The sequence below is a fragment of the Ochotona curzoniae genome, unplaced genomic scaffold, assembly GCF_017591425.1.
Source record: "Ochotona curzoniae isolate NIBS_2020 unplaced genomic scaffold, NIBS_Ocur_1.0 contig_2210, whole genome shotgun sequence".
NCBI classification, from domain to species: domain Eukaryota; kingdom Metazoa; phylum Chordata; class Mammalia; order Lagomorpha; family Ochotonidae; genus Ochotona; species Ochotona curzoniae.
Window position 1 is genome coordinate 36149288 of NW_024465369.1, and position 26489 is coordinate 36175776.

Here is a 26489-nt window from a genome sequence, read left to right on the forward strand (position 1 = left end):
ATACTTACTTATGACATCTTAAAATAAAATTCAACTTTGGGAAATTTTCTCATCTTCTGTTGCTCACAATATAATTTTCCTCATAGCCTTTGCTTCATGATAACATTTTTGACTAAGATAAGATTTGACATGGAAGGACAGAAAAATATCACACTGGGGAACAGCTGAGATAGGAGAGACCAACAGGAGGAGAGAAAGTGAATGTTGAAGGGAGAAGAAAATGCAGCTGAGCCACAACACTGAGAAAAGCCAGAGCAATAGCTCAAGCCTGGGAAAAGGACAGAGGTCTTGCCCTCAGGGCACAAAGAATGCAAAGATACTACTTTCTTCCCATTAGCAGAAGCCAGCAGGCCAGCTGCTAATGGCAACATTCACTTTCTACTGGTGAAAAGTAGAATTTGGCCACAAGGTAACCTGGAGGCTAGACCGAAGGCTAGACTTCCAAGCACATGGCTGTTGAGAGGCCTTGCATGTCCCTTCTGGGTGTGGGAGCTGATAGGATCTTTTCAGAATACAAGGGACTGACACTGGGGGTCTTCTTTGCCTTCTGCTAGGATTCTACCTTTGTGGTATGGTGATGTGCTTAAAGTTTCAACTATAAATACAAAACTGGAAACTAGTAAGTCATTTGCCTTCATTGCTAGATGCATGATATTTCATTCACTTGGCCTGAAGAAGATGGTGGTGAGAAAAGTCACTATAGGTATTCCATTCATGTCACCAGCTGAGATATAGTAGTTGTTAGTTGAGGAAGTGGCACAGACATAGGGAGCTTGTGAGGAAAAGGACAGGGACCAATGAGGTACACACTGGCCACAGGTTGGCTGCATGGTAGTCACAGGTCACCTGTCGTTGCTCCATCCTACGCCATGGTTATACCTGATCATGGTGTCTGTAGCAAGTCATTCCAGGGAAGAGCTGCTTTGGGAAAACCACTCTACCATCAGCCAGAGTACAGAAACTTCTGCTAAGTGATCCAAACAAGGCTGAGTGAGCCCGTGTTTTTGTTTTATGTTTTGTCTTGCTTAAATCTGAAAGAGGGACAGAAAGAAGTTTAAAGAAACTGCTTGCCTTGGTCTTGTCTTAGGCTCCTCATATCTACCAAATGGCTTAAGAGCGATGCTGGTTTTTTTCCTGAGGAAAGAAGGACCTCAAATAGAGTTCTAAAATTCATGATCAAGGCCAAATAACTAGCATTGAACAAAGATTCAGGGAGCTCGCAGACCCACATGCATAGGAAGATGCTTGGGCTTGGATTTGAGTTCCTTCCCTACATTCTACCTCGCCAAATCCTCCCCATTGCCTACATCATTCGGACTACTGCCCTCTTTGCCACTGCCTTTGACATTCATTTTCATCTGATTTTCCTTAAATGGAAATGTTAGAAGGTAGTGAGTCTGCTTTGCCCTAAACCCTGCAACTGCTGTGAGAGGTTCCTGGATGCTCAGCCTTAGGGTGTTCTGGGCTTTTCTGCTTGGTTATAGGGCTTGGAACTGAGTCCTCTGTGGATTCCCCCCTGGAGCTCAGCACATTTGGCTTCTTTGATTACAGTGTATTCTGCATGGAACATTCAGTGGAATGAGGACAATGGGGTTTCCATGTGGACTTGGGAGGAGAATCCCAAGTGACTAATGCAGAAGCCTGAGAACTGATCTCAGCACATCCAAAATTATGTCCTGGGAAAGTCATGCTTGTTCTCTTAAATATGACAACTATTCAGCCCAAGACAGTCGAGAAAGTTCCTGCTGCTACACTCAATTGGCAGGTTTACTTGGCTCACCCTGTGAGGCAAATATATGGAGCATACCACCTATTCAAGCTATGCTGCTGCCCCATCAGGGTTAGCTGATATTTTATGTGATACCTGAATTTCTCACAAAAGCAAGGAAAGGAGGAAATAGAACCAGTCACCTGAGTACAGAGGGACATTAAAGCTAACTCCTTAACCCCTGTCCAGGTACCTGAGCCCATGCGCCATATCCTGCTTTGGCTGTCTCCCTTCTTGGTCTGTGTTCAACCTACTCCTACATGTGCATCCTAGCACCTCGATCATGGACATTCTCACTTTTAGATGTCAGTATTAAGATAAAACCTTCCTTGGCAGGAGCAACATGCCAACATGCATGGTAATTTCCATCTGTTTGATCCTCCACCTTAGAGTCATGGGAAAATGAGACAAGAGAAGTAGATTTTTATGAAAGAGCTGGAGTATGGAATTCTGTCCAGTAGACCAGAGCAATCCAATTAGAACAGAAAACTTGGACACAGAGTGAGATGTAAGCACCAAAGACTCAATATGTTACATGTACATTGCTTGTTCCCAGGTCTCTAAGGTAACACTTTGGCACTGCTGGGGGCTTGCCTCAGAACCACAGAGCCACACTGGGCCAAACTCGGGACTGGCCTCAGGCCCTGCCGTAGGTGAGATTCATCGCACTGAATCATGTTGAAAATCCAAGGTGTTTTGGGACAACCTGGGGTATCTCAACTGTTGTGAGGTATCAGTATCTAGGAAAAGTCAGATCGGCCATTTCACAGGGAACCTTATTTTCATGTTGAAGATATGCTGTTTCTATGGTGTGTATGTGTATCCCAAGTACAACAATCAGGTCTTAGAAGGTTCGAGAGGTGAGAAATCAATTTCTAACTTGTCACTGTTGCAGCTTCAGGGATATAGGAGCCATTGTTTCACTTCTTACAGTCACTTCTCTGGATAAAGAGTTGAGAGCCATAACTCCTGTAGTTGTAATCTCTTTGCCAAGGGATCACATCACATCACATCACATCACATCACATCACATCACATCACATCACATCACATCACATCACATCACATCACATCACATCATTGTCCAGGAATAGAGGGTATCCCTGACCTCCTGTTTTGACCTATACATGTTGGATGGTGAAGTTCATGCGTGACAAAAATAGTCCTCCTTGGCATAATCATAACCAGCAAGGACAGCAGTTCTCACACAGGGATCCCCTGGGTGGGGGTGGGGGGTGTTGCTAAGTTACCGATTGCTGGACCATGCTGAAGTTTCTAATTCAGATGCTCTGCAGTAGGCTAGGCTGAACACTTACAGTTCACACATAACCCCAGGTACTCCTGAGCTCGTGGTAGACTGCATGTGGAGACCCACTGAGTGAGGTGCTGCTGCAGTGATGGACGACCCCCAATCTCTGCGGCTGCTCGTCTTGCCTGCATGGGTAGCTGTGGCTGAAATGGGACTAGTCTCAAGGCAGAGGAGAAATGGGACAGAATGAGCTGTTATCAAGGCTTAGCTTTCACTGAAGGAAGCTACTCACGTGGCTCAGTTTGACATCACTGGCTAATGAGGGGCCAGACATCTACGTCTGTAATTATCCAGACTATCAGATAGGATAGCCACCTCCTCCATGGTAAATAAGGTCAAGTTTTGAGAAACAGATGCTTGCCCAGGATACAGACTAATAAACTCTTCTGACTCGCCTACAACTAGAGATGTTCTGTGAATTGCAGTCTGGCCAAACATTGAGTAGTTGTTTCAGAATTTTCCAAAAAAAAAAAAAATAGTATGTATGTGCCCTCTGTCTTTCTTTTTAAAAGTCCCTGCTTCTCCATATCACCTACAGCGCAGACATTGGCCTTGTGAAGTATGCTGTGGTCAAGTCTAAGCCTCTCATGGAAAAGACAGAAGACTTAGAATACCAGATTAGCCTCAGGCCACCTACCCACAAAATCCAATCTTGTCTAAATCACTGTAATCTTGGTTCTCTGTCCCTCACATCTGGTTGTAAGGCTAACAAATGCACAGCAGAAGGCTTGCCTTGAAGGCTGCTGACTTCTGACTACAGTTTCTCATGTCCCACACATCCATTGTCTGTTTCCTGAACTTGGCAACTGATTTTCTTCGATCATCATCCTTTTTCTCCTGTTTAGCAATCCATGGAGATGGTCTACAGGACATCAAATACCAACATTGCTCTTTCCAGGATATGCACTAAAACCATACAAGGCTATTTTAAAAAACAAGTCAATGGAAGTCCTGGTTGACAAAAACTATTCATTTCAGAAGCTTTTGCACCAACAGTAAGCTTCTCCCTTATTTTCACTTTCCATGAACTTTTCTAGTACTTTTGTAGGTACATAAAGTCTGATGGTGGGGAATGAGAAAAAGAAAAGGAGGGACTTGTCTGGTTAGAATTTTTCTAAGGAATTTCCAAAAGAGTCTTCCATATAACCACAATTGACAATGTTCCTCTTTATTGCCAACCCCATTATTGCGATGCAGGGATATTTCTGAAGTTTTGGTTAAAGGAGGCTAATGCCACAGGGTGCCTTGTCTGACCACAGGACAAACTCCACGAGTCAGTGTCTAAAGATGATCATTAGAAGCCTGAGGTCATCACATTTTTCTCCTGCCTTCACTGTTAACCACACACTCTCATTGCCAGTCTTTTCCCATGCTGCTATTTTACCTTCTTCAGAGTTTCCACATATTTACATGAGCATAAGGGGGCAGTCTGAGAGTGGGATCACGTGGAAGACCAGCTCTGGACTGCATCTTCCTTATGTGGTCCAGGGTCATGCATGTTCAAGGCTTCCATAGATCAAGGCATGTTCTGCCAATGTCTTGAAATAAGTGACCACTTCAGGTATACAAACACAGTCTCTCGAGCTCCTGGTTGGGTACTTCATAGGTACAATCTATTGCATGAGGCACCAAATGACATCTAATACTACACAGTGCTCCAAGACGACAGGGTTATATTAAGAAAATAATTTTGGGTCTGATGCAATAGCCTAGTGGCTAAATAGCCTAGTGGCACCTTGCATGTGCTAGGATCCCATATGGGCACCAGTTCATGTCCCAGCTGCTCCACTTCCCATCCAGCTCCATGCTTGTGGCCTGGGAAAGCAGTTGAGCATGACCCAAAGCCTTGGGACTCTGCACCTGAGTAGAAAACCCTCTGGATCGACTCAGCCTGGGCCATTGCAGCCACTTGGGGAGTGAACCTGAGTATGGAAGATCTTTGTCTCTCTTTCTCTCTGCCTTTTAAAAAAACTTATTTATTTATTAAAAAGTCAAATTACAGAGAACCAGGAGCTTCTTCCAGCTCCCCCACATGGGTGCAGAGTGGCTTCGGGCCATCCTTGACTGCTTTCCCAGACCATAAGCAGGGAGCTGGATGGGAAGTGGAGCAGCTGGGAGACACACCAGTGCCCCTATGGGATCCTGGAAAATGCAAGGTGAGGATTTAGTGACTAGGCTATTGCACTGGGCCCAAGAAAAGACATTTTTTTTTTAATTCAACAACACTCCCCCCCCCCCCAGTTTTTATGGTCACTAATAAGCTGGAGAACCATTGCATCCAGTGTTCTCCTGGAAGTTCAGTCTGTGTTGGCTCACCAATACTCAGAATTTCTTCAGTGGAGAAGCCTGAGAGTTTTTTCCTATGTAAGCTTATCAAGCCAAAGAATCTTTTAATGTCTATTGACATCTTAATGAAACTCATCTTTGGAACACAATTTCAGAAAGTGTCTGAAAAGAATAAAAACTGTTGTGTACAACAGGCTACTTTATATCTTTAGACTTAAAAGCTTTCTGAATACATTTGAAAGTAAACAGAGTATACAAGAGAAACAACATGATGATTTATGGTTACGCTGTGCAATAATTGTCATGGCCCAATTAATGAACACATCCATTTCCACTTAAGCTGTCCACCAGATTCCTGGATTTCCTAACTGGAAGTTTCTACCTTCCTCCCAACATCTCCTAACTCTCCCACATCCACTCCTAGCAATCACTGTTCTACTCTAGTTCTGGGTATCTGATTTGTTTGATTCCATTTATGAGCAAAATCATGCAGAACTCATAACTGGCTCATTCCATTTAGCATCATCCTTTTTTCTTTTCTTCTTCTTTTTCCTTTTTTTTTTCTGGTTTGGTCAGGGAAATTACTCTTGTAATTATTCCTCCCCTACTGACATTTCAGTGGGGCAGCACAAGAAACAAAATAAATTGCAGAACCCACGCCAGTGGCACAAAACTCACAATACTCGTCTGTACCAGCTGTCAGAAACACAGAACCGTATTGCTAGAGTATAAGAATCAACTAAAGAGAATCAAGATGGTAGAATTGGGTAAGGACATGCTTAAGCAAATGGAGAAACACTAGCCAGTGTGAACCAGAAAGGGAAACAGAAGAGGACAGAACAACAGAAGGGTAACTAAAGACTGACAGACATAGGAAAGCAGCGAAAACAACAGTGTGGTGTTGCAGTGACTGATACCCCAGCGGCATTCAGAGAGTGGTGATCTGAATTTCACCAGCAACAGGTGGGAAGGGACTTTCACCAGGAGCTCAGGAGGTGAACCCAGATAAAGAACTGCCCACCCTGCTGGTCTGTTTGATTTGACCAGGAGCAGAGACAGAGCGGCAGATCCCAGATGGGCAGTGCAGGAACAGGGTAGATTTCACAGCCAGTCCACCCCCTAGAGCAGTATTAGGTACCACTTTGTTTAAGGAGGCAAAGGTTATGGACAGTACTGCACATGCACTGAGCTAGGAGTGAACTCATTTCTGGCCCAATGAACTGCAACAATGTGGCATCCTACAGGTTTCACTCAAAATAGGTCCAGGTAGCCTTCAGACCTGATGGCCAGCAGATCAATAACTCTAGAAGTGGCACATCAGGTGCTGTTTCTTACTGTGTGGCAAAGAATTTAACTGCAGGGACAACAGTGAGCTGCACATGTGTTTAATTCAGCAAGAACTCACCGAACTCAGCACATTGCACTGGTCCTACAGGACAAATAATACTGACTATGGCATCATACAGGTCAAAGTAAGTCCATGTGACTACAGTGGAGCACATGAAAAGTACAGTGGAGAGTCCCAAAAATAGAATGAAAGAGGCAGAAGAAATAATCTCAAAATTAGAAGATATTTCCTGTCACCACGACTAAAGCAATAAAATGCTAGAAGCAGAACTGGGTTAGGCCAAAAAACATATTCAAGAATTGAAAGACACTATTTAAAGATCAAATATAAGATTTATGGGAGCCTCAGAAGGTGCAGAAAGAGAACCTGGGCTTACAAATGTATTAAATGAAATAATAAGGAAAATTTCCCTAATCTAGAGAAAGAATTGGGAAACAACATTCAGGAGAGACACAGAACTCCCAACAGGCTTGGCCAAAAGCGATCTTCACCATGACCATGATAATCAGGCTCTCTTCAACTGAATATATGGAAAAGATCCTTAAAGGTACATGCAAAAAAGATCAACTGACATAAAGGAATACCAATTAAACTCACAGGAGACCTCTCACAGGAACCTCTACAGGCCACATGAGAATGAAGCAGATTCTAAAAAGCAAAAAGTTGTTGGCCCAGGATAATGTACCCAGCAAAACATTCCTTTGTCTTTGAAAATGAAATGCAATTCTTCCATAGTAAAGAAAAGTTAAAAGAATATGCCTCTTCCAAACCTGCCCTACGAAGGCTACGTAAAAATGTTCTCTTGACAGAGAAGAAGAATAGAGCCCACCAAAACCAAAGGCAAATGCAAAGACCATCCCAGTAAAATAACAACAGAAGATTGAATCAGTGAACAACCCATAGCTAAAATGACAGGTCCAAATTACCACCCATTTGTATTAACCCTAAATGCAAATGGCTTAAACTCACCAATCAAACATCATAGGTTAGTAGACTGGATTAAAAAACAAAACCCATCTCTTTGTTGCCTACAGGACACATATCTCACAAAGATCAACAGAAACTATAATTCATGCATTTTTATTTTTTGTTAGTTTCATCTCTTCAAAACACTTCTGATTCAATGACTCATTGATCATACAGTAACATCATTTTCTTCAAGAAGTTTCTTGATTTTGTTTTTCATTTTTTTCAGTGACACATTAGTCATTCAGAAGCATGTTATTTAACTTCATGGTGTTGTAAATTTTTATTTTTCTTCCTGTTGTTGATTTTGCATTGTGACTTTTCACTTAGGGAGATATATATATATATAACTGTGTAATGGAAATTATCGTATCAAGATGTGAGGATACAATGCAGTGTGCATCTCTACTTCAAGACAAAGATGGACTCCCACTGAAACTGTTTATTATATCTTAATAATAGTATTCTGGACTCTCTGCCATTGTCCATACCTGCAATGATGGACATATGACTGTGTACGAAGAACTATACTATAGTAATGATATACAGGAACTCAGTGAGGGGAGAGAAAATTGGGGAGGGAGGAAGGGAAATCGAGGGTCTATGGAACTGTATCATAAAAATGATAATAATAAAAAGAAGTAAAAAAGTTTTTAAAAAAGAATCAATCAAAGATTGTGGGTCAGCATGATTAGTGATTAATAATAAAATCACTGAACATTCACAAAAAAACATCTAGCCATGGAAGAGACCATGACAAAGAGGTATGATTTGGATCAACTTGCACAAAAGACAAAAATGCCAGGTGAGTCTTCAAGAATGTCATTTCCCTGAGGTGTGGCATTAGCCTAGGACTTTGGTAGCTCAGCATCCTTCCCTACCCACAGACACTGGGAACTGAAAAGTGCTTTTCTCTAGAGCCCACTTAGCCTCAGAAAGCCCTGCACTTATTACTGTTACAATCTTTCCCATGACGTGTTGCAATAATTACTTTTTGATGATTTATATTGTTATACCATGAGATTCCTAAGGGAAAGTGCTCTGTCTTTTTGCTCACCTCATATATACTCTAGGAATTCTTCGGAAGGCATGTAGTAGGCAGTCAGTACTGTTGAGTATTTAAACTGCAGTTGCATGTTATATATATAACCATGCTCCGGGCTGAACCTTGCTAAGTGGTCTGAGAGATTGCAGCTAAAGGGAAAGGTGGCCCAGATTTTGGTGAGTTGAACAACAATGGTTGCCTCTAGAAATGGGAATCACATTGCTGTAAAGGGGGGAGTTGCTTCCGTTTATAGCCTTCTGCTCAACTGGATCTCACCCCAGCCTAACGGACTTACTACTGAAAAGTTAAATATTATTTTAAAGCATCTGTGAGGATGAATTCCTGAATGACCATGACTATAAACTCAACTTTTAAACATCTCCCCTCTTCACACACAATATCATGTATTAGAGGAATAAAACTATTAGTTGAGTCATTTGTTGCTGCGATATGTAAAAGGCAAACCTAATCCAAGCACCCCAGAGAAGGTCTCGACTCTGCATTGCTTACTTAATGCCCAACTTGTCACAGATTTGGTCCTTATTGTCAACAGGAATATTCCACCCAGAAACTCTGGAACTGTAAGTTGGCTGTGTGCAGACTGTGAAGCTGTTTTCATAGATCCCACCCCTGCTTCCACAGAATAATGAGAACTTGGCAATGTGGCTATATAATGCTAACCTTAGTCCCCATTATAAGGGGCTATAGTGAGGACTTTAAAAGCAATTACATAGGAAGTGTGAGTTTCTTTGAAAATGAAGCAGATGAAGCAAAATAGTGACTTTTAGAGTTAATTTTAAGTTCATGAAGAAAGGCAGATTTCAGGCTTCCCAAAACAGGTTTGTTTCAGCGGGTTTGAAAGGGGTTTGGGAAGGTACCCCAAATACCCTTGTGGTTTCACAAATACCCCTGTGGTTTCAGAAATATTGCTATCAACCAGAGGTTTCTAGAACCACCTGTAGAGGTGTTAAAAACACCTGTATAATGTCAGAACCTAAAAGTCAAAAATTTTAATTCTACATTGGTGGGCCTGGAATATCAGTAGTTATACCTCCTCCAAAGATTATACTAAGAAGTCAGAGTTAGTGAGCCTCATCCAACAGCATGTTTCCAGCAGGAGAGGAAAGCAGTTGATTGCCAGTGACATTTGCAGCACCTGTTGTTTGGCGCACACAGCTCTTACCTAGATACCATATGCATTTTAGGCAGGCATTTGCATTTTAATAATGAACAATATATGTTTTTAGTGTAAAGAATCAAGCAATTAAATCCTGTAGGGGCACCGACCTTTGTATAAATTTATAAACCAAATTTTAAATTTTTTTTTGTCCATTTTGCAATATCCTAAGAGTTTCAGCCAAAATGTGCTGAAGTAGAACACAAAATGGATTATCATGAAAAAAGGGTAAAACTGTTAAGGAAAACAGATATTGTGCTAAAGCCAGGAAGGGAAATCCCAGTCTTACACAATAAGATTCAAGATAGGAAGCAAGTAATGTGTATGAAGTAGATGGCCTTTCTTAATGACAAGGTAAAGGTACTTAATGACAAGGAAATTCATGAACACAGGGTTAAGGAATATGCTGGTTACAGAGATTTGTCAACAAAGAAAATAGTGTGACTGCAACAAATTTGAAATTAAAATTTTTTACCATTATGCATTATGCATTTCTCATTGTATAAAAATTTTCCTAAAGTTTGGGGTTTTTAATAAAGATTTATTTATTTTTTGGATTAATTATGCTTTTGGAGTTGCACCATGGACAGTATCTTGGTCATATTGTGAAAACGCACGACCCTTGGGATTTCTTTCCATTCCTTCTTTTTTTCCCCCAAAGTAGTGAAAAGACATTTATTTCCCATTTTGTTATATGTAGTTATAGAGTACAAGATGATTTTTACAAATGCATTCATTATAAGAATGAATAAATCAAATTTAGTTAATAGATCTACCACCACACGTAGCCATCATGGTATGTGGTGTGTACAAGAGGGGTAGAGGAGGACAGAGTGGATTCAAAATCTATGCTGTTAGCAATTTTCCAGAATACAAGTCATTATTAACCATAACCGCTACACTATGCATGACATCTATGATCACTTTTATTCTACTCTTTATTTTTATCAGTTTGACATTTTTTTTTTACATTTCCACATGCAAATGTAATCATTTACTTGCTTCCTCTGATTGGATTTATTTCATTTGGAATATTCCTCCAAATCCACCCATTTGTTACAAATGACAGAATTGTCTTATTTTTAAGGACATTATTCTGTTACATGTAGTTACACTGCATTTTCTTTTCCTAAAATGTATTTCCATTTTATTACAAAGGCAGGCAGACAGAGAGCTCTTCGATCCACTGGTTTATTCCCCAGACACTTGCAAGAGCCAGGTCTAGACCAGGCCAAAAAGGCCACAACTTAATTTGGGTCTCCTAAGGCAGCAGAAGGAACGCAAGTACTGGGCCATAATCTCTTGCCTGCCAGGCACTTGAGCAGGAAGCTGGATCTGAAGGCAGAGACGGGAGTGGGGAGGGGAGTAAGGAAGGCACTCAAGCCCAGGTTCTCTAACAAGGGATGCAGGTTTCCTGCAGTGAGTCACTTTAACTGTTATATCAAACACCTGCTCCTCTGTCCCCAATGTTTCCTTCAGCCATTTATCCACACTTACACTGCTTTCATGTTGTGCCTATTGTGAACAATGTTGCAATATATGGGAATACAGATGTTTCTTTGACAAACAGTCTTTATTTCCTTTGAAGATATGACTAGAAGTGGAATTACTGATAACAAAGTAGTTCTATTTATTATTATTATTTTTTGAAACCTCCATATTGTTTCCTATAATGGCTGTACTAATTTACACTCCCAACAGCAGTGTTCAGTGGCTTCCTTCCCTTCACATCCTTGATGACATTGACCTTTCATGTTTTTGATAGAAGCTGTTCTAACAGGTATGAGGTGATATTTGAGGTTTCAATTTGCATTTTCATCACTGGTGATATTGAGCATTTTTTTTCACATAACTGTCATTTGGATGTCTTCTTTTAAGAAAAGTGTATTCAAATCCAATACCTATTTTTAAACCAATTTCTTGCCTCTGAGTTTCACATATTCTGGACATTCGCCCATTATTAGATATTTGCTTTACAAATATTTCTCCCCGGGATCAGTGCAATGACATAATGGCCAAACCCTTTCCTTGCATGAGTTTGGAATCTATATAGACAATGGTTTGTATCCCAGCTGTTCCATTTCTGAACCAGCTCCCTGTTTGTGGCCCGGGAAAACAGCAGAGGATGGCCCAAAGCCTCAGAACCCTGCACTCACATAGAAGACCTGAAAGAAGCTTCTGGCTCCTGGCTTCAGATTGGCTTAGCTCCTGCTGTTGTGGCCACTTGGAGAGTGAACCAGCAAATGGAAGAACTTCTTCTCTGTATCTCCTCCTATCTGTAAATTTGCCGTTCCAATAAAATTAAAATAAATCTTTAAAAACAAGTATTTTTGCCCATTCTTTATCTCTGCATTCTGTTGTTTGCTTCCTTTGCTGCACAGAAAGTTTTTAGTTTAACACAAACTAATGTCTGTCGGCTCTTATCTCCAAAAAATATCATTGCCTTCTCTCATGTCAGGGCCTTTCCCGTTGTTTTCTCTCAGTAATATTATGGTTTCAAGTCTTATGTTTAAGTGATCTTTGCTGTTTGAATGGATTCTTGTAGAGAGAGTGAGAAAGGGGTCAAATTTCATTCAATTGCATGTGGATATCATTCATTGAACAGACAGTCCTTCCCCCATCATTAGCTGACCAAAGAAGTGTGAACTTACTTCTGGAATCTATTCTGTTCCATTGGTCTATATGTCTTTTGTCTTGTACCAGTATGATTCCGTTTTATTATGGCCTTGCATTAAACTGAGATCAGACAGTATGATGTCTCTAATGTGTTCTTTTTGCTTAAGATTTCATTGGCTGCTTATAATTTGTATACTTCCATCTTAGGAAACTTAGGATATTTTTTGATATTTCTATGAAAACAATGTCACTGGAATTTTCATTTGTTAGGCATTTCATTTGTATCTCTCTTTAGGTAGTATGAACATTTTAACAGTATTAATTCTTCCAATCAATGAACATGAGAAATCTTTCTATTTATTGGTGTTTTCAATTTCTTTGATCGATGTTTTACATTTTCAGTATACAAATATTTCATCTTCCAGGTTTAATTTATTTCTAGGTGTTTTATGCTATTATAAGTAATATCTACCGTAGAATTTTCTCTGAAATATCCCAAGGACTTCAGAGATCACAAAGCAGCATGGACATGCCATGCTTAGGCTGGTAGGACTTTATGTAATATCTTGATGTGAGGCAGCAGATTCTGTCAACCAAAGACATCAAATACCTTCCTTACTCTAATTGCAAAGCCTCATAATACATGCTTGCTTCAGATATCCTACAATCCCAGATTAAAAATATGTGTTCCTTTTCTCCTCATACAAACCATTTCCCCAGCTCACAATCCCCTGTGACAAGACAAAGATAACTTCCTGTTGTGACTTTGGATGCACAAACCTCTGGAACTGATGACCTCAAGAAGCCTCAAAGTAAAGGCCCTGGCGTGCAGACTTGGGGTCCCAGACATCAGCACAGATTTCAATGGAGGCTTATGAGCCTCAAAGGACAAGTGTAAACAAAAGTGCCTCATTAAATCTGAGTTTAGCATTAGTAAGGTTGTCCAAAGATTACATTTAAAGATAACTGAAGTGTTACTATATTCCTTTGTGCAGCCCAGCCATGACCCTAATTAATGTGTCTAGGGTGGACATGTATTTCTTCAAGTAATGGGTGGTTTTGTTTGGACAATTAGACCAAGCTGACAAGGAAATTTTCCATCAAACTAAGTCATAAAAAGTACATTATTCAGCATTATTATGAGTTAAGCAGTATTTATTACCTGAACTTTACAATACTCTATTATCAATCATTACCTGCCATTAAGGTATGTTAACATGAGATCAAAGGGAAAAGCCAAGCTAAACAAACAGTCATGTCTACAACTCACTTTAGTGCTGTTCCCTTTAAAGAGGGAGCAAATGCCATTGAACTTAAGGATGGACAATTTGCATTCAACCAGAAGATGCAAATCAGTCTCGTTGTGACAAGACAGTGATCACATAAATTCCAAGCTTGTTATTCAATTGAAAAGACAAAGCTGGTTTGCAGGGAATTTCAAATGGAGAGCAAATAATAATACTACAAATAATAATCATCAAAATAAAATGGGAGATACAAAAGTCCAGTTTTGATGAGTGCTAGTAAAGATTCATTGCTGTATCAATTCTCAGCAACAATGCTGCCTCGGAAGTCACTAAAAATGATATCAGCTGAATAGATCTAAAGAGGAGACCAAATGTTTTTAGCAAAGCTGTAAAACCCTGGAAACCACCTCCTGAACAAACACTCTGAAAGCTCAGAAGTCTAAGACAAGCTTACAATGCCCCTGTTTAAAATATATTCTTGTCACCGCCTCTTCCCTCACTCTGGAGCCAAGAGCACAAACAAGAATTCTGAAAGGTAACTCTTTCAAAAGCATGTCCCTCCTCCTTCATTCCACAAGCACACAGTCCCATTTTGCTGAAATAAAGTCTTCCATTATTGCTCATTGGCTTCCTTCTGTGTGTGCTAAAATATCCAAGAGATAGCTTATGTTCAGCACTTGCTGAAGGGTGTCTACAAACAGGTGGAGGGCTCAGACACACTTCTAGTTACACAGAAAGTGCTCATTTGAGGAGCAAACATTCTTGCAAATGTTGATACAATGTGGATGATAGGATGCAGTATTCTCATTTTGTTTACATTTAACATGAGGCACTTCTATAGGCTTGTGGAGTACTTTTGCTTATAAAACACTAGCTGGAAAATTGCTCATTAATTTATGCTACTTATAGGGATTAACGGGGGTGATTAAATAAGCCACTTTGGACCAAACATCAGCCAACTACAAAGCATATTGACAGCACCTCAATGCAGTAAGGGGATGACAGTGTTGTGGAAAAATCATAATGGTCTTACAAGATGCAAGGCAACACCACTGACCAGGCACAGGGAAAATAAATGAGGACGGAGGGAGGAGTGGACAGCATGTGCTGGGCATACAACTATTCAACATATGTATCCAGAGCTGGAGTGAGCCACTGGGCAGATGGGTGGGGAAACTTCCACAAGCATGTAGCGGTAATGCACGGCCATCTCTGGTCAGTGGACTTCAGTAAAATTCCTATGTCTAGTTATATGTGACTTTCCTTTTCTCTCCAGACAGCTGAGTAACAGGAACACATATGGTGCAATTAGCCCAATCTGACAGGTGCTGGGGGATTTGTTGGGCTCTGAAGAGGGATTTGTATGTTTGGAACACATATTTGGAACCAAATTGTGAAAGACCTTCAAGGCCAGGCTTAGAAGGAAGTTGATCTGGTTAATTAGTGCTTGCCTTCTGTTGCTTTCTAGAGCAAGGCATGGCATGGCACAATGAAAGTGGCATTTGGGGAAGATTCCTTTGGCTAGAAAGCATAGTAGAGGCTGAAGTATATGAGAGTTAAAAGCCAGGTGGTAACCAGAAGTTACCATGTCGGTCATTTTTACAGGGATGTGGACTATTGTTGAGTGGGCAAGTTCTGGAAAATTAAAAGGAGGGGCCAGTGAATGAGAGGAGTCTCATGTTTGGAGTTTCTGCTGTGTGTGATAAATACAGAACCTCGGGTGCTGTAGTAGTGGCTACCGAATGTCTTCTAACTCTCACTCTTGATTTTTGCCTTTAGTAGTAGAATTTTGTATTTCAAAGGGAGCTTTGCAGAATGGGTAAGAGCACAAAAATTGAATCGGAATATAAGTCTTGAAATGTCACATCCTGTGATTACTCTCTGATAAGCTTGTGTGAATTAATAACTTCATCTGTTTCTCAGCCAACCTATCTGAAAAAAATAGGAATAATAGTATTCTTTATCTCACAGGGTTGTTGTAAGGTCTCAGAAGAGTGCTTAGTTTTCAGGAAGCATATGTAACCACCAGATAATATTATTAGTTGAGAATATGGCCTTAACATTCCTATCTATGGGGAGCATCTGAAAAATTATGCTCATGGGCATGCAAAAATGATGTGTACAACTTTCATATTGTGCCATTAGAAGGCCTTTGTTGGTCCTATTGATGGAATTGTAGATGTGACCAGTTCATGAGAGGTATTCTCCTATGTGGTAAGAAGCTTATATTATTCATGCTGTGAGTGCCGTATCAGCCCAGGCATGCTCATATTCCTGTTATGTCTTAGGAAAAATAAAGCTGTTTGATAGCAGTTAGTATTATTTTGGGGTCCGGGTTATAGCAGATGATCTGTATTCAAAGTAACATCCATGAGCCCAAGTGATGCCACTTGGGAACTTCCGGGGTGAGGATGGGATTCCTGCTGTCCCCACTGCACCCATAACTAAATTATAATTCCTGAGATGGAGGGAAGTAGATTCACTATTCAGTGCTTCCTTGCTAAGGCTGCCATTTGAAATTCTAATGAATTATTTGATTTCATCTCTCTTGCTCTGAAATCCCATTTTATAAATCCTTCTGAAAACAGAAGAAGCAGCTTAGCTTGAAATTGAGTTTGCAAACTCTCCATATGATCTAATACCAACATTTCCTGCTAAATGCAGCTCAGGATTTGTCCTTTACAAACCTATATCTTATTCAAATGAAGTCTGTAACCTTTGCTGCTCTTCCCTCCCCAACTCCAACATTATATCATACCTTTTCCCTGCACTGACTCTGACCCTGCCCCAGCCTCTACATCACTGAAATAATACTTGTTCACAAAAAAAGATTAAATATTTCTCTTAAGGAAAGATCCAGGGTCACATTCTATCATTGTTTCAGATATCTCTTGACTCAGTATCACATGCTGCCTCAAATTATGTAATCTTGGTTAATAGTCTACACCTTTACTATTTGCTGAGAGTTCAGCAATATTTTAAGGATCCTTTTTCATTTCCTTGCATTGCCTGGACCTGTGCCTTAGTCATTTGTTGAACCAATGGTCTTGAGATGAGGATGTGGCTCAAACTAAGGCCACTGAGAGTCTTTTTTGAATTTTATACAAACCTCTAAAAGAAATCAGCTCTTATTCAACCTTGGTGATGTATATCATGAAGAAAAGAAGCCCTTTGAGAGAAGGAGCAAAGCAACAGGCTAATAGGACCAAAGAGTAACTAAGGAAGGGAGGACAACTGAGCAACACCGTTCAGGCTACTGGAGTCCATAGCGATCTTCAAGCTCAGCTTCCCTAGGAGGCACCCCGGCAAGCTTCCCGATGCTTTTGCTGGCCTGAGGTGGGTTTTACTTTCTGTGAATAAGAGTCCTTACTATTTATGTACACCAAGAAACCTCATGTGCTTTGAAGCATGTGTAATATTACCTAAACACATTCTGGTCATGTCCTTGAACACCTGTGAGTCAACATAGCGCTTTTCCAAAAGCTCTTACTACTCTTGCTTCTTTTAAAATGAGGGTATCAAATCAGCTTGCAAAAATGTTTGTTATCTATTCTATTAAGTACATTTAAGGAACTTAAACATTACGAAAAGAGTATGCAGTCTGAAGAAAGTATTACACTACCTAGATCACGCCCTTTTTCAACTCAACAATTTAGGAAAATTCTAAGCGTACTAACTCGTCCAATGTCATGCTTCTATTGTCCCAATATGTGTCAAGCCATTTCCCAGCCGTCTCCTGAAAACAAGAAGCAAAACAAGAAAAACTCTGCTAGGCTAACTCTATGGGCTTCAGAAACTGGGAGGCAGTTTCTAATTGATAGGCTGTCTGCCTACTGCTAAAAGGGAACACTCGTTCCCAGAAAGCCTGCACATCATCACAGAGAAACTAGCATCTGTCTGTGCTGCCAAAGATTTCATTGGTGCTCTGCTAATAGATACACAATTCAGCTTGCACGTTATGAGCAAGGATGCCATCTCAATGCATCAATATGAAACAACAGGAAAAATGTGAAATCAGACATTCCATGCTACTATCTTATTTTACAACTAGCTGGGTAACTGCTGGTAAATTATGTCAATTATCTAAGATTTAGTTTCCTCATCAATAAAATAGGAATGACACGCTACTCACACTTCTATGATAAGAACTGAATAAGATACAATCTATGTGGAAGCTAATAGGTTGGGGTCTGGTAACAACGAAGCTTTCATGAATGGAGTTGTTTGTCTGCTTCTGAACCAGATCACTTGGCATTTGAGTTGTCTTCCTGAGAAACGGCTTGAGAAAAGATTAAACATATGCATAGGTCTTACTATTATATTATTATTACTATCATGGAAAGTCTTGTCCATGAGTACCAAGCAATTCTCTTACCAAGACAATCTGCTTTGAGGAGTGAGATAGCACACGTGCCTCACTGAGACTTGCTCTGAGAACCACAATGCAGAAAAGCTAGGATGCAGCCTGCTTAGGGCCAAGTTCCATTCCTGCTATTGGTCAGGTGCATGGGCTGGGCTCTGCCATACTTCCCATACTTCTATTTACATGTACAGTTCATGCCTGTGTGGCCCTTCATCTAGTTCTCAGCTTTTCCTCGTCTTCTTACTCTGCTTTTTTGTAGAAGATACTTGGTAGTTTTCTATTACAGGGCTAACCATTCAAAATTATGAGTACTGAATTTTAGTACAGTTCTCAAATTGCTTAAAAGCCAAAAAAAATTATTATTTTTTCCAATAAGAAATTCAATTTTACCAAAATCACACTTACCAATTCTTATCCTTAATTTATCAATGTTCTGGATAGGTCATCACAGTCTCTCCTATGCTCAACTTCCCTTCACTTTAAACTTTAATTTCTCAAAAAGTCCTACTCAGCAAAGACTAAATAGCCTGCTGTAGGTGGCAGATAGCAACCTTCTGGAAGCCTGAAGGTGTGATCACAACCTCAAGGCCACTCAAGACTGAAACTCCATCACCCCCTTGTCTGTGTGACACTCAGTGAATGTTCTAGTTCATTTGCATAGAGGCAGCATTGTTTCAGGTTCTTTGTTGACAACTGGAAAAATTATACCATGCTGTTGGGCTCAGGAGCCTAAGGTTTCTTTCTAGAGTGTCAAATATGCACTGCTTTCTAACATAAATTTTTTGAAAGATGTATTTATTCAAAAGGCAGAGTTAGAATAATAAATGGAGAGAGAGAGAGAAAAAAAAAAAGGAACAGAGAGAGATCTTGCATCTGTTGATTCACTTCCCAAAATGACTGCAATGGCCAGGGCTGGGCCACACCAAAGCCAGGAGCCTGAAACGCCATGCAGGTCTCCCGTAAGGGCACAGGGAGTCAACTACATGGCTATCTTCCACTGCAGTCCCAAATTGACGAGCTTAAAGTTGGATCAGAAGTGGAGCAGACAAGGACTTGAAATGACACCCACATGGGATAATGGCGGTCACAGGCAGATGTTTAATCCCTTATGCCACAATGCTGGCTCCTGTAATCTCATTTTTTTAAATTTTTTTTATTTAGTTTTATTGGAAAGTCAGATTTACAGAGAGAAGGACAGACAGGAAGATTTCTGTCCACTGGTTCACTCCCTAAGTAGCTACAATGAACCAAGCTGAGTTGATCTGAAGCCAGGAGCTTCTTCCAGGTCTCCCATACAAGTGCAGGGTCCTAAGGCTTTGGGCTGTCCTCGACTGCTTTCCCAGACCAGAAGCAGGGAGATGAAAGGGAAGTATATCAGCAGGGATATGAATCAGCATCCATATGGGACCCCAGCAAGTGCAAGGCAAGGACATTAGCCACTAGGTTATTATGCCAGGCCCCCATAATCCACTTTTAAATGACCTCAAATTGTTTCCAAAAAATTTTTTTTACTTAACAGTTGGGCACCTGTCTATTCTCAAAGGTCCAAAGACATCAAATGCTCCCTTTTCAAAAAAAAATGTGGCCTACAAAACCCACTGTGGGCTGGCACAGTGGCATGCTGGCGTAAGCTTCTGCCTGCAGTTTTGGCATTCGATGTGGGCACTGATTCAGATCTACTTCTGATCCAGCTCCTTTTGATGTGCCTGGATGGCAACAAAAGATGGCTCAGGTCTTTGGGCCTCAGCATCCACATGGGAGACCCAGAAGAAGTTCCTGGCTCCTGGCTTTGGGTCAGCCCAGCTCCAGCCATTGTGGCCATTTCGAGGAACAAACCAGCACATAATATCTCTTTCTGCCTCTCCTTCTCTGTCTGTAAATATTCCTTTCAAATAAAAATACATTAAATATTTAAAACACATTCAAATACACTGAAACCCAGATAAAAAATTCTACACACTCCCTGAATGGACTCAAGATTTCCAAAGGATACAAGGCTATGTCCTTAAGTCCTTTGTTCGTACTAAACTCAATCTTGGGAGAGTATCATCTTACTCTGGAAAAGCCTGTTTCCAGTGATCATGGCAGGTTAGATTTGTCTCTGCCTTGCTGCTTGGACTGAGCATCCTCCTTCTGTCCTTGGCACTCCTGGTCCCCATGCCTTCGACCTGACACTGGAATCCATACCACAGCTACTATTGCTTTGTGTCTTGCAGCCCTTCAAGCTACCCCATTAGCTTTCCTCTTGCTTCTAGATCATGGGAGTCTTCAGCCTCCAAAATTGGCAAGAAGCATCATAAATAAGAAATGCATGTTTATCACCTTGGGCTGTTTTTCTGAGGATCCCTGTTCAACACACATTTGCTGTATCCCTCTGTGGTATACCTTGTACCCTGCCTTACATATTCTTCATTCCTCACCCTAAAGCCCACTTAGAAAAGAAATCCACCCAACTCTGTGACATCTGATTGTCATTTACATGTGAAATGCTAAGAGGCCCAATGACATTTTTAGGATTTCCATTTCTATTTTCTCTCCTTAGTGTGCCTCATGGGAGTGTCTCTTGCTGCTTCATCCAGAACAGATTTCTTTCTTTTTCTGAACACATCTGAAAGTCTTGCAGAATATGGTCCTAGGGTCTCTGCTTTGTGGATTGACATTGACATTTTCTTTATTTTTCTTTACTTTCTAAGAGCTTCCTCTAAATATATTCCTTGGCCCTGGCATGTGGGCTAACATTTTGACCACCTCGTTCTGAGTTGCAGGATTTATCAACAGCAAGACTTGCCACCTTTCCAAAGCCACCTGCATGTGACTGCCCCTGTGCTGAGCACTTGACGTAGATAATCTCACTTAATCCTCACTCAACCAGATCAGACCAGAAGAGAACCAAGTGTTTTCAGTCCCCCATCGTCAGATGAGGAAGTGTAGACTTTGCGAACCTTCCCAGTGGTTGAACAGGACTCAAATGCAGAGCTTCCTGGCTCTGAAAACCACTTTATGAAATACCATTCTTACAACCACAATGTGGAGCAGTGGTTTGTCAAAGTGTCTGCAATGGCAGCATGAACATCACCTGGTATCATATAACAAATGCAAATTTTCAGCTTCTCTAACAAAAGCCCCGGAGTCCAGCAGAGAACGGTGGAGCAGGTGATTCTGTAGTATGCTACTATTATTGCAAAGTTACCATGGTGAAAACCAAGCAGGAAGGCCTTGATAAGGGCCTCATTTTCTGGCACGATTGTTAACACTGGCATGGGCCACCTCAAAAGGCTGGATGCAGATACTTTTTATTCTGGATTCTTCAGTGTGTTTGGCCCTGATGATACAAATGGCGCCCCATGCCTCCAGGCCATTCCAACCTTACAACACCCTGCCTTAACTACAGAGTCCCACACCTCTGAATCTGACAGTGACAGCACAGCATTTTTAACACCTGAGACATCTGACACTTACAAAGAACAGGGTATTCTGGTTCCCCCATGTAGATGCTGGAAAAATAATCAGTAGAAACCAGGGGATGTCGTCTGTGCTTTCTCCTTTGCTGCTCACCCCACTCAGGGCATGCCATACATTAGCAGGCATTTTGCATCAGCTTAATTCCGATCTCCGTCAGACAAATCCCACCTGTGAGCACTGCTGTCTATACCACATAACACCACATAGATCAAGAGTGGGGAGAGGCCGAAGTCATGAACACCGCAGCTTTCCATAAAAGTTAATTAATGACAGAAGCATATTGCTGGGAATGGCAAGGCAGCTATTATTTACGGTTCAGGAAACCCCAAATGTAGAACTTCCCTTTCCATTTCTTCCCAGTTCTAGTTCTACCCATCAGGCATTTACTCTACTCATTTCAGTAACTTTGTGAATCATTTGCTAAGTCATCAAGAAAACACCGTGTGGAATGCATACAAATTAATATAACAGCTGAACATCCAACACCAGTCCCAAGGGCAATGGACCACCGGAGGATGCTGTGCCTTCTGGTATATCCCTGTAGCCGAGCACTTTTTCACACTTCACATTTCTACTGTCGTTAACGGTTCCAACCTGTCACCCCCAAGAAAGCAAATTTCCCCCAAGGAACTCATGCTGCTAAAAGGCTTCTAGAAAGCCCTCGCCACCTCTCAGTCACACCACCACACACAGGCATGGCCCACCTTGAGGAAAAGAGTATTGCACCAACAGTTACCACTTTGGAAGCTGGGAGGCACCACCATGAAAACTGTCCATCTGACTAAGGTGTTCTTAGCAACTTTGTTGTGGATACACTGCAGGCCCAGTGTATGTGACAGCACAATACTGACCTGTGAGTTACTGTGAGCTGGAAAGCAAAAAGATGTGGACTGTGTGGCCCAGGGCTGAGATTCGGCTAACAAATCATTGGTGTTCTCATGACTTCTGCATCCCTTTCTGCTACATCATGTGCACCTGCCCATATGGAGTCAAGTTTAGGTTAAAATTTTTCCACATGCCCTCCTACTCCTATTGCCCATGCAGATTTTAGGAGGCAGCCTAGAAGGGAATACACAGTGTTTAGGGATAAGCTCTTTTACCTTCAGAGAAGGGCTAGAGTTTTTCACTTATATTCCTAGGCACCCCTGAATGTCTCAGAAAGAGAGAGAGAAAACCAGCTTCTTGGAAAGTGAATGTATTCACTTAAGCTTGAGAAGACATGGCCATGGGTTGGAACGAGCAGTGCACTATAAGTCATAAGACTCAAACATTTAATCTTGCCTTAACCATTAACAAATGGTGGTAAAAGCCTTGTTAGAGCTCAGCTTCCATTCCTTTCTTTGAAAATAGCATCAGAAAGACTATATTCCTTGCCTCCTGGGTATGAAAGCATATTTCTAAAAGACTTATTTTTTTATTGGAAAGGTAGGCTTACAGAGAGATAGACAAAAAAAGGAAAGATCTTCCAACTGCTGGTTTACTCTCCAAGCAGCCTCAATGGCTTGAGCTGAGCCAATCTGAAGCCATGATCTTCTTCCAGGTCTCCCATACGGATGCAGGGTCCCAAGGCTTTGGGCCATCCTCGACTACTTTCCCAGGCCACAAGCATGCAGGTGGATGAGAAGTGGAGCAGCTGTGATACAAACCAGTGCCCATATGGGATCTTGGTGGATGGAAGGTGAGGATTTAATTATTGCACCAGGTCATGAAAGCACCTTTTAAAACAGTACATGGTGCACCAATAAACTCGTAAAGCACAGTTTGGATGATTCATTAGACAAACAACAATTGAATTGTGTGGTCCAGAAAACTATGAGAAAAATGACAAGAGTATTGTATTGTTCTTATTTTCCTTCTACAAAATAACTTGCTGATTTCTGAAATAATTTATTAAAAATAAAAAAGAAGAAGGTCTTGGTTGAAGGAGGAAGAGTGAAAATGCTCACATTTGCTGGTTTACCCCCAACTGCATATTTCGGGGCTAGGTCAGGGCTGAAACTACGATCTGGAAACTCAATCTAGGTCCCCCACAAGGGTGGCAGGAACCTCACCATTTGAGCCATCACCACTGCCTCCCATGAGAACATTATCAGGAAACTGGGACAGGGAATCAGCTGTGGGTATTGAATGCCAGTACTCTAATATAGGATGCAGTGGTCTCAACTGGGATTGGGGCTACAAGGCTAAATGCTGTACTTTAGCTCAGTTTTTAAACAGAGATATTGAGCAGGAATAACCCAAGATGCCAGGGTTTTTACAAGCCCTAGTATGGATATATTTGGTGTTTGAGAATCCATCTGGTTATACACTTAAGGTCAAGACACTATCCTAGATGAACAAGGGGGTCTTCAAGATATCTATGAAAAAACAAATGTGTATTATGGAAAACTAGGTAGAAATTCCAAAATTTTTGCACCAAAACAAATTTGTTTTTTCATTCCATTTCCCATGAACCTTTGAAAATCCTCTTGTCTAATATACCTGAATAATAAAAGACTTGAGAATGGAATCTATGTATCTGTATATGAATATTTCATTGCTCTTTTCTCCAGGTCTACAAATGACCATCAGGATTTTATCTCACTTTTAAATTTCCTCCTCCAGGCTGATTTTCCTTTACAATGACCATCTCTAAAATGGCTACTTGATGAATCTCTCTGTAAACTTGACTTGACATGAACAAAACTCATTCACTCACAACCCACAAATCGTGCCGAATTCTTGACCCAGTGACTGAAAAATTCTCTCTAGGAGCTGTTGCCTAGAAGGTCGAGAAGGTCACCACAGTGAGTGACGATCAAAACTGCCACTTTGCCTTCCTCCCTCACTGTGCTCTCCAGGACGAGGCCAGTGCCAGCCCACAGGGCATCGGCAGGGAGGAAGACTGCTTGCTCAGAAGAGAACTGTCTAGCGCACACTCTGACCCTCTTTCCACCAAGAGGGTTTGAAGAGAAACACTTTTCAGGACAAGCTCTGCCCTCTGCTGAAACCCAGGATTCTGCATAACCTTTATCCCTCTTTCTCCTTCACCAGTTGGAGCAAACATCAGGCCACCAGGAATAGGATGCTAATAAGGTTTAAATTGATTTTTAAAAATAACTAAATGGAAGCCTTTGTTGTCATATTTAATTCAGACACTTGCTCAGTTCCAAGCAGCTGTGATAATCTAATTCATATCTTTTTTTTTTTTGGTAGTATCTACATTAGAAAATGATCCAAGGGCAGATAGCTCTGTGGATAGGTGTTAGAGAACGGGTTCAGCAAGGGAAACAAACACTCCTTCTCCACCCAAACACATAATAGCTGACTGCTCCAAACAGGAGTGCTTGCAGGAAAGGCTAAAACCAAGCAATTCGGGGCAGGGCAACAGGTCTGCATGGCTAGTAACCCAGTAATGGTTACCTGTCATTGCTCTGTCAATCCTCCACAAGGACTATCTATGACCAATGCCATCCAACATACCATCTAGCACAGCTGCTCCAGACCTCACCCTCTTGTCCTGACTAGCAAAAGAAAACAAGACAAGGCTGTAGGCCACTCTCCTTCAGGGTTGAGCCCCTGCATGTATCCAAGTGGCTGCAGCCTCATCACAGGGCCACACTTAGCTCAAAGGTAGGCTAGACAATGCAGTTATCAGCCACACAGCCACAGCCATCTCTAAACTTCAGAGCACTGAAGAATAAGGAAAGCATAGGATGCAACAGTGAAACTATTTGCTCCCTTACCCATAACGACAGGCGCCCACCCAACCAGGCACTGTGCATCTGTCAGGAGGAATACCCCAGGAGACTACTATCCTCTATTCTTGACCTCATTACAGCTGGTGGCCTTGGAAGACATAGCCAGAGAAATAAATGGACAGTAAGAATCAAAATGCTATAAAAATATCACTCTGCTAGGATCACAGAAAGAGGGGACTCTGCTAGGGAGAATTGGGCCAGCTCAAAAAGGAAGCAGCTTTGGCACAAAGACTTCAAAGGCAGCAAACAGACTAACAAAACTAACAGACTAACAAGAGTGTGGTTTTTTTTTTAAGGTTTTTGTTGTTGTTATTGTCGTTTGAAAGGCAGATATATAGAGACAAGGAGATTCAGAGAGAAAGATCTTCCATCCACTGCGTTATTCCCCAAGTGATCTCAATGGCCGGAACTGAGCCAATCTGAAGCCAGGAGCTTCTTTCAGGTCTCCCATGCGGGTGCAGGGTCCCAAGGCTTTGGACCATCTTTGACTGCTTTCCCAGGCCATGGGCAGGAATCTGCAAGGGACGTAGAGCAGCCAGGATACAAACTGGCACCCTTATGGGATCCTGGCTCATGCAAGGCTAGGACTTCAGCTGCTAGGCTACCATGCTGGGTCCTAAGAGTGTTTCTTTAGTGAATACCTTGTGCCAGGCAACCCTCTAAACCTTCCATACACATACCTCTACATTTCTCATTTTCAAACCTTCCACTCAAAATACCCTAGTCATTGTTTTTTCATTTATAAAGTGGGAATAATAATTTCTGTTATGTAGGGTTTTTTGTAGCAAATATGTATTTACAGTTATATGTGTATGAATATATATTTAATTGCTCTATGTACATACATGTAGGTCTTTAATTTCCATATGTTTATAGGCATAGGTATATATTTAATTCATATATATAAGTACACATATATATGTTTAATTACTACAATAATCCCAAGTCATAGAAATTACTGTGATTCCCAATTTACAGATGAAAAATCTGAGACTAGGGTATCTTCAGTGATTAGAAGTGAGGCTTGATAATGACAAATCTGGCTACAGAGCCTGGGCTGCCTCTGGTCAGAAGCAGGAACTGCACCTTTTCACCTAAATCCCCCCAGACATTTGGCCATTTATACAAAAGCAAACAGCCTGGGAGAAAGATGTTAAAGATG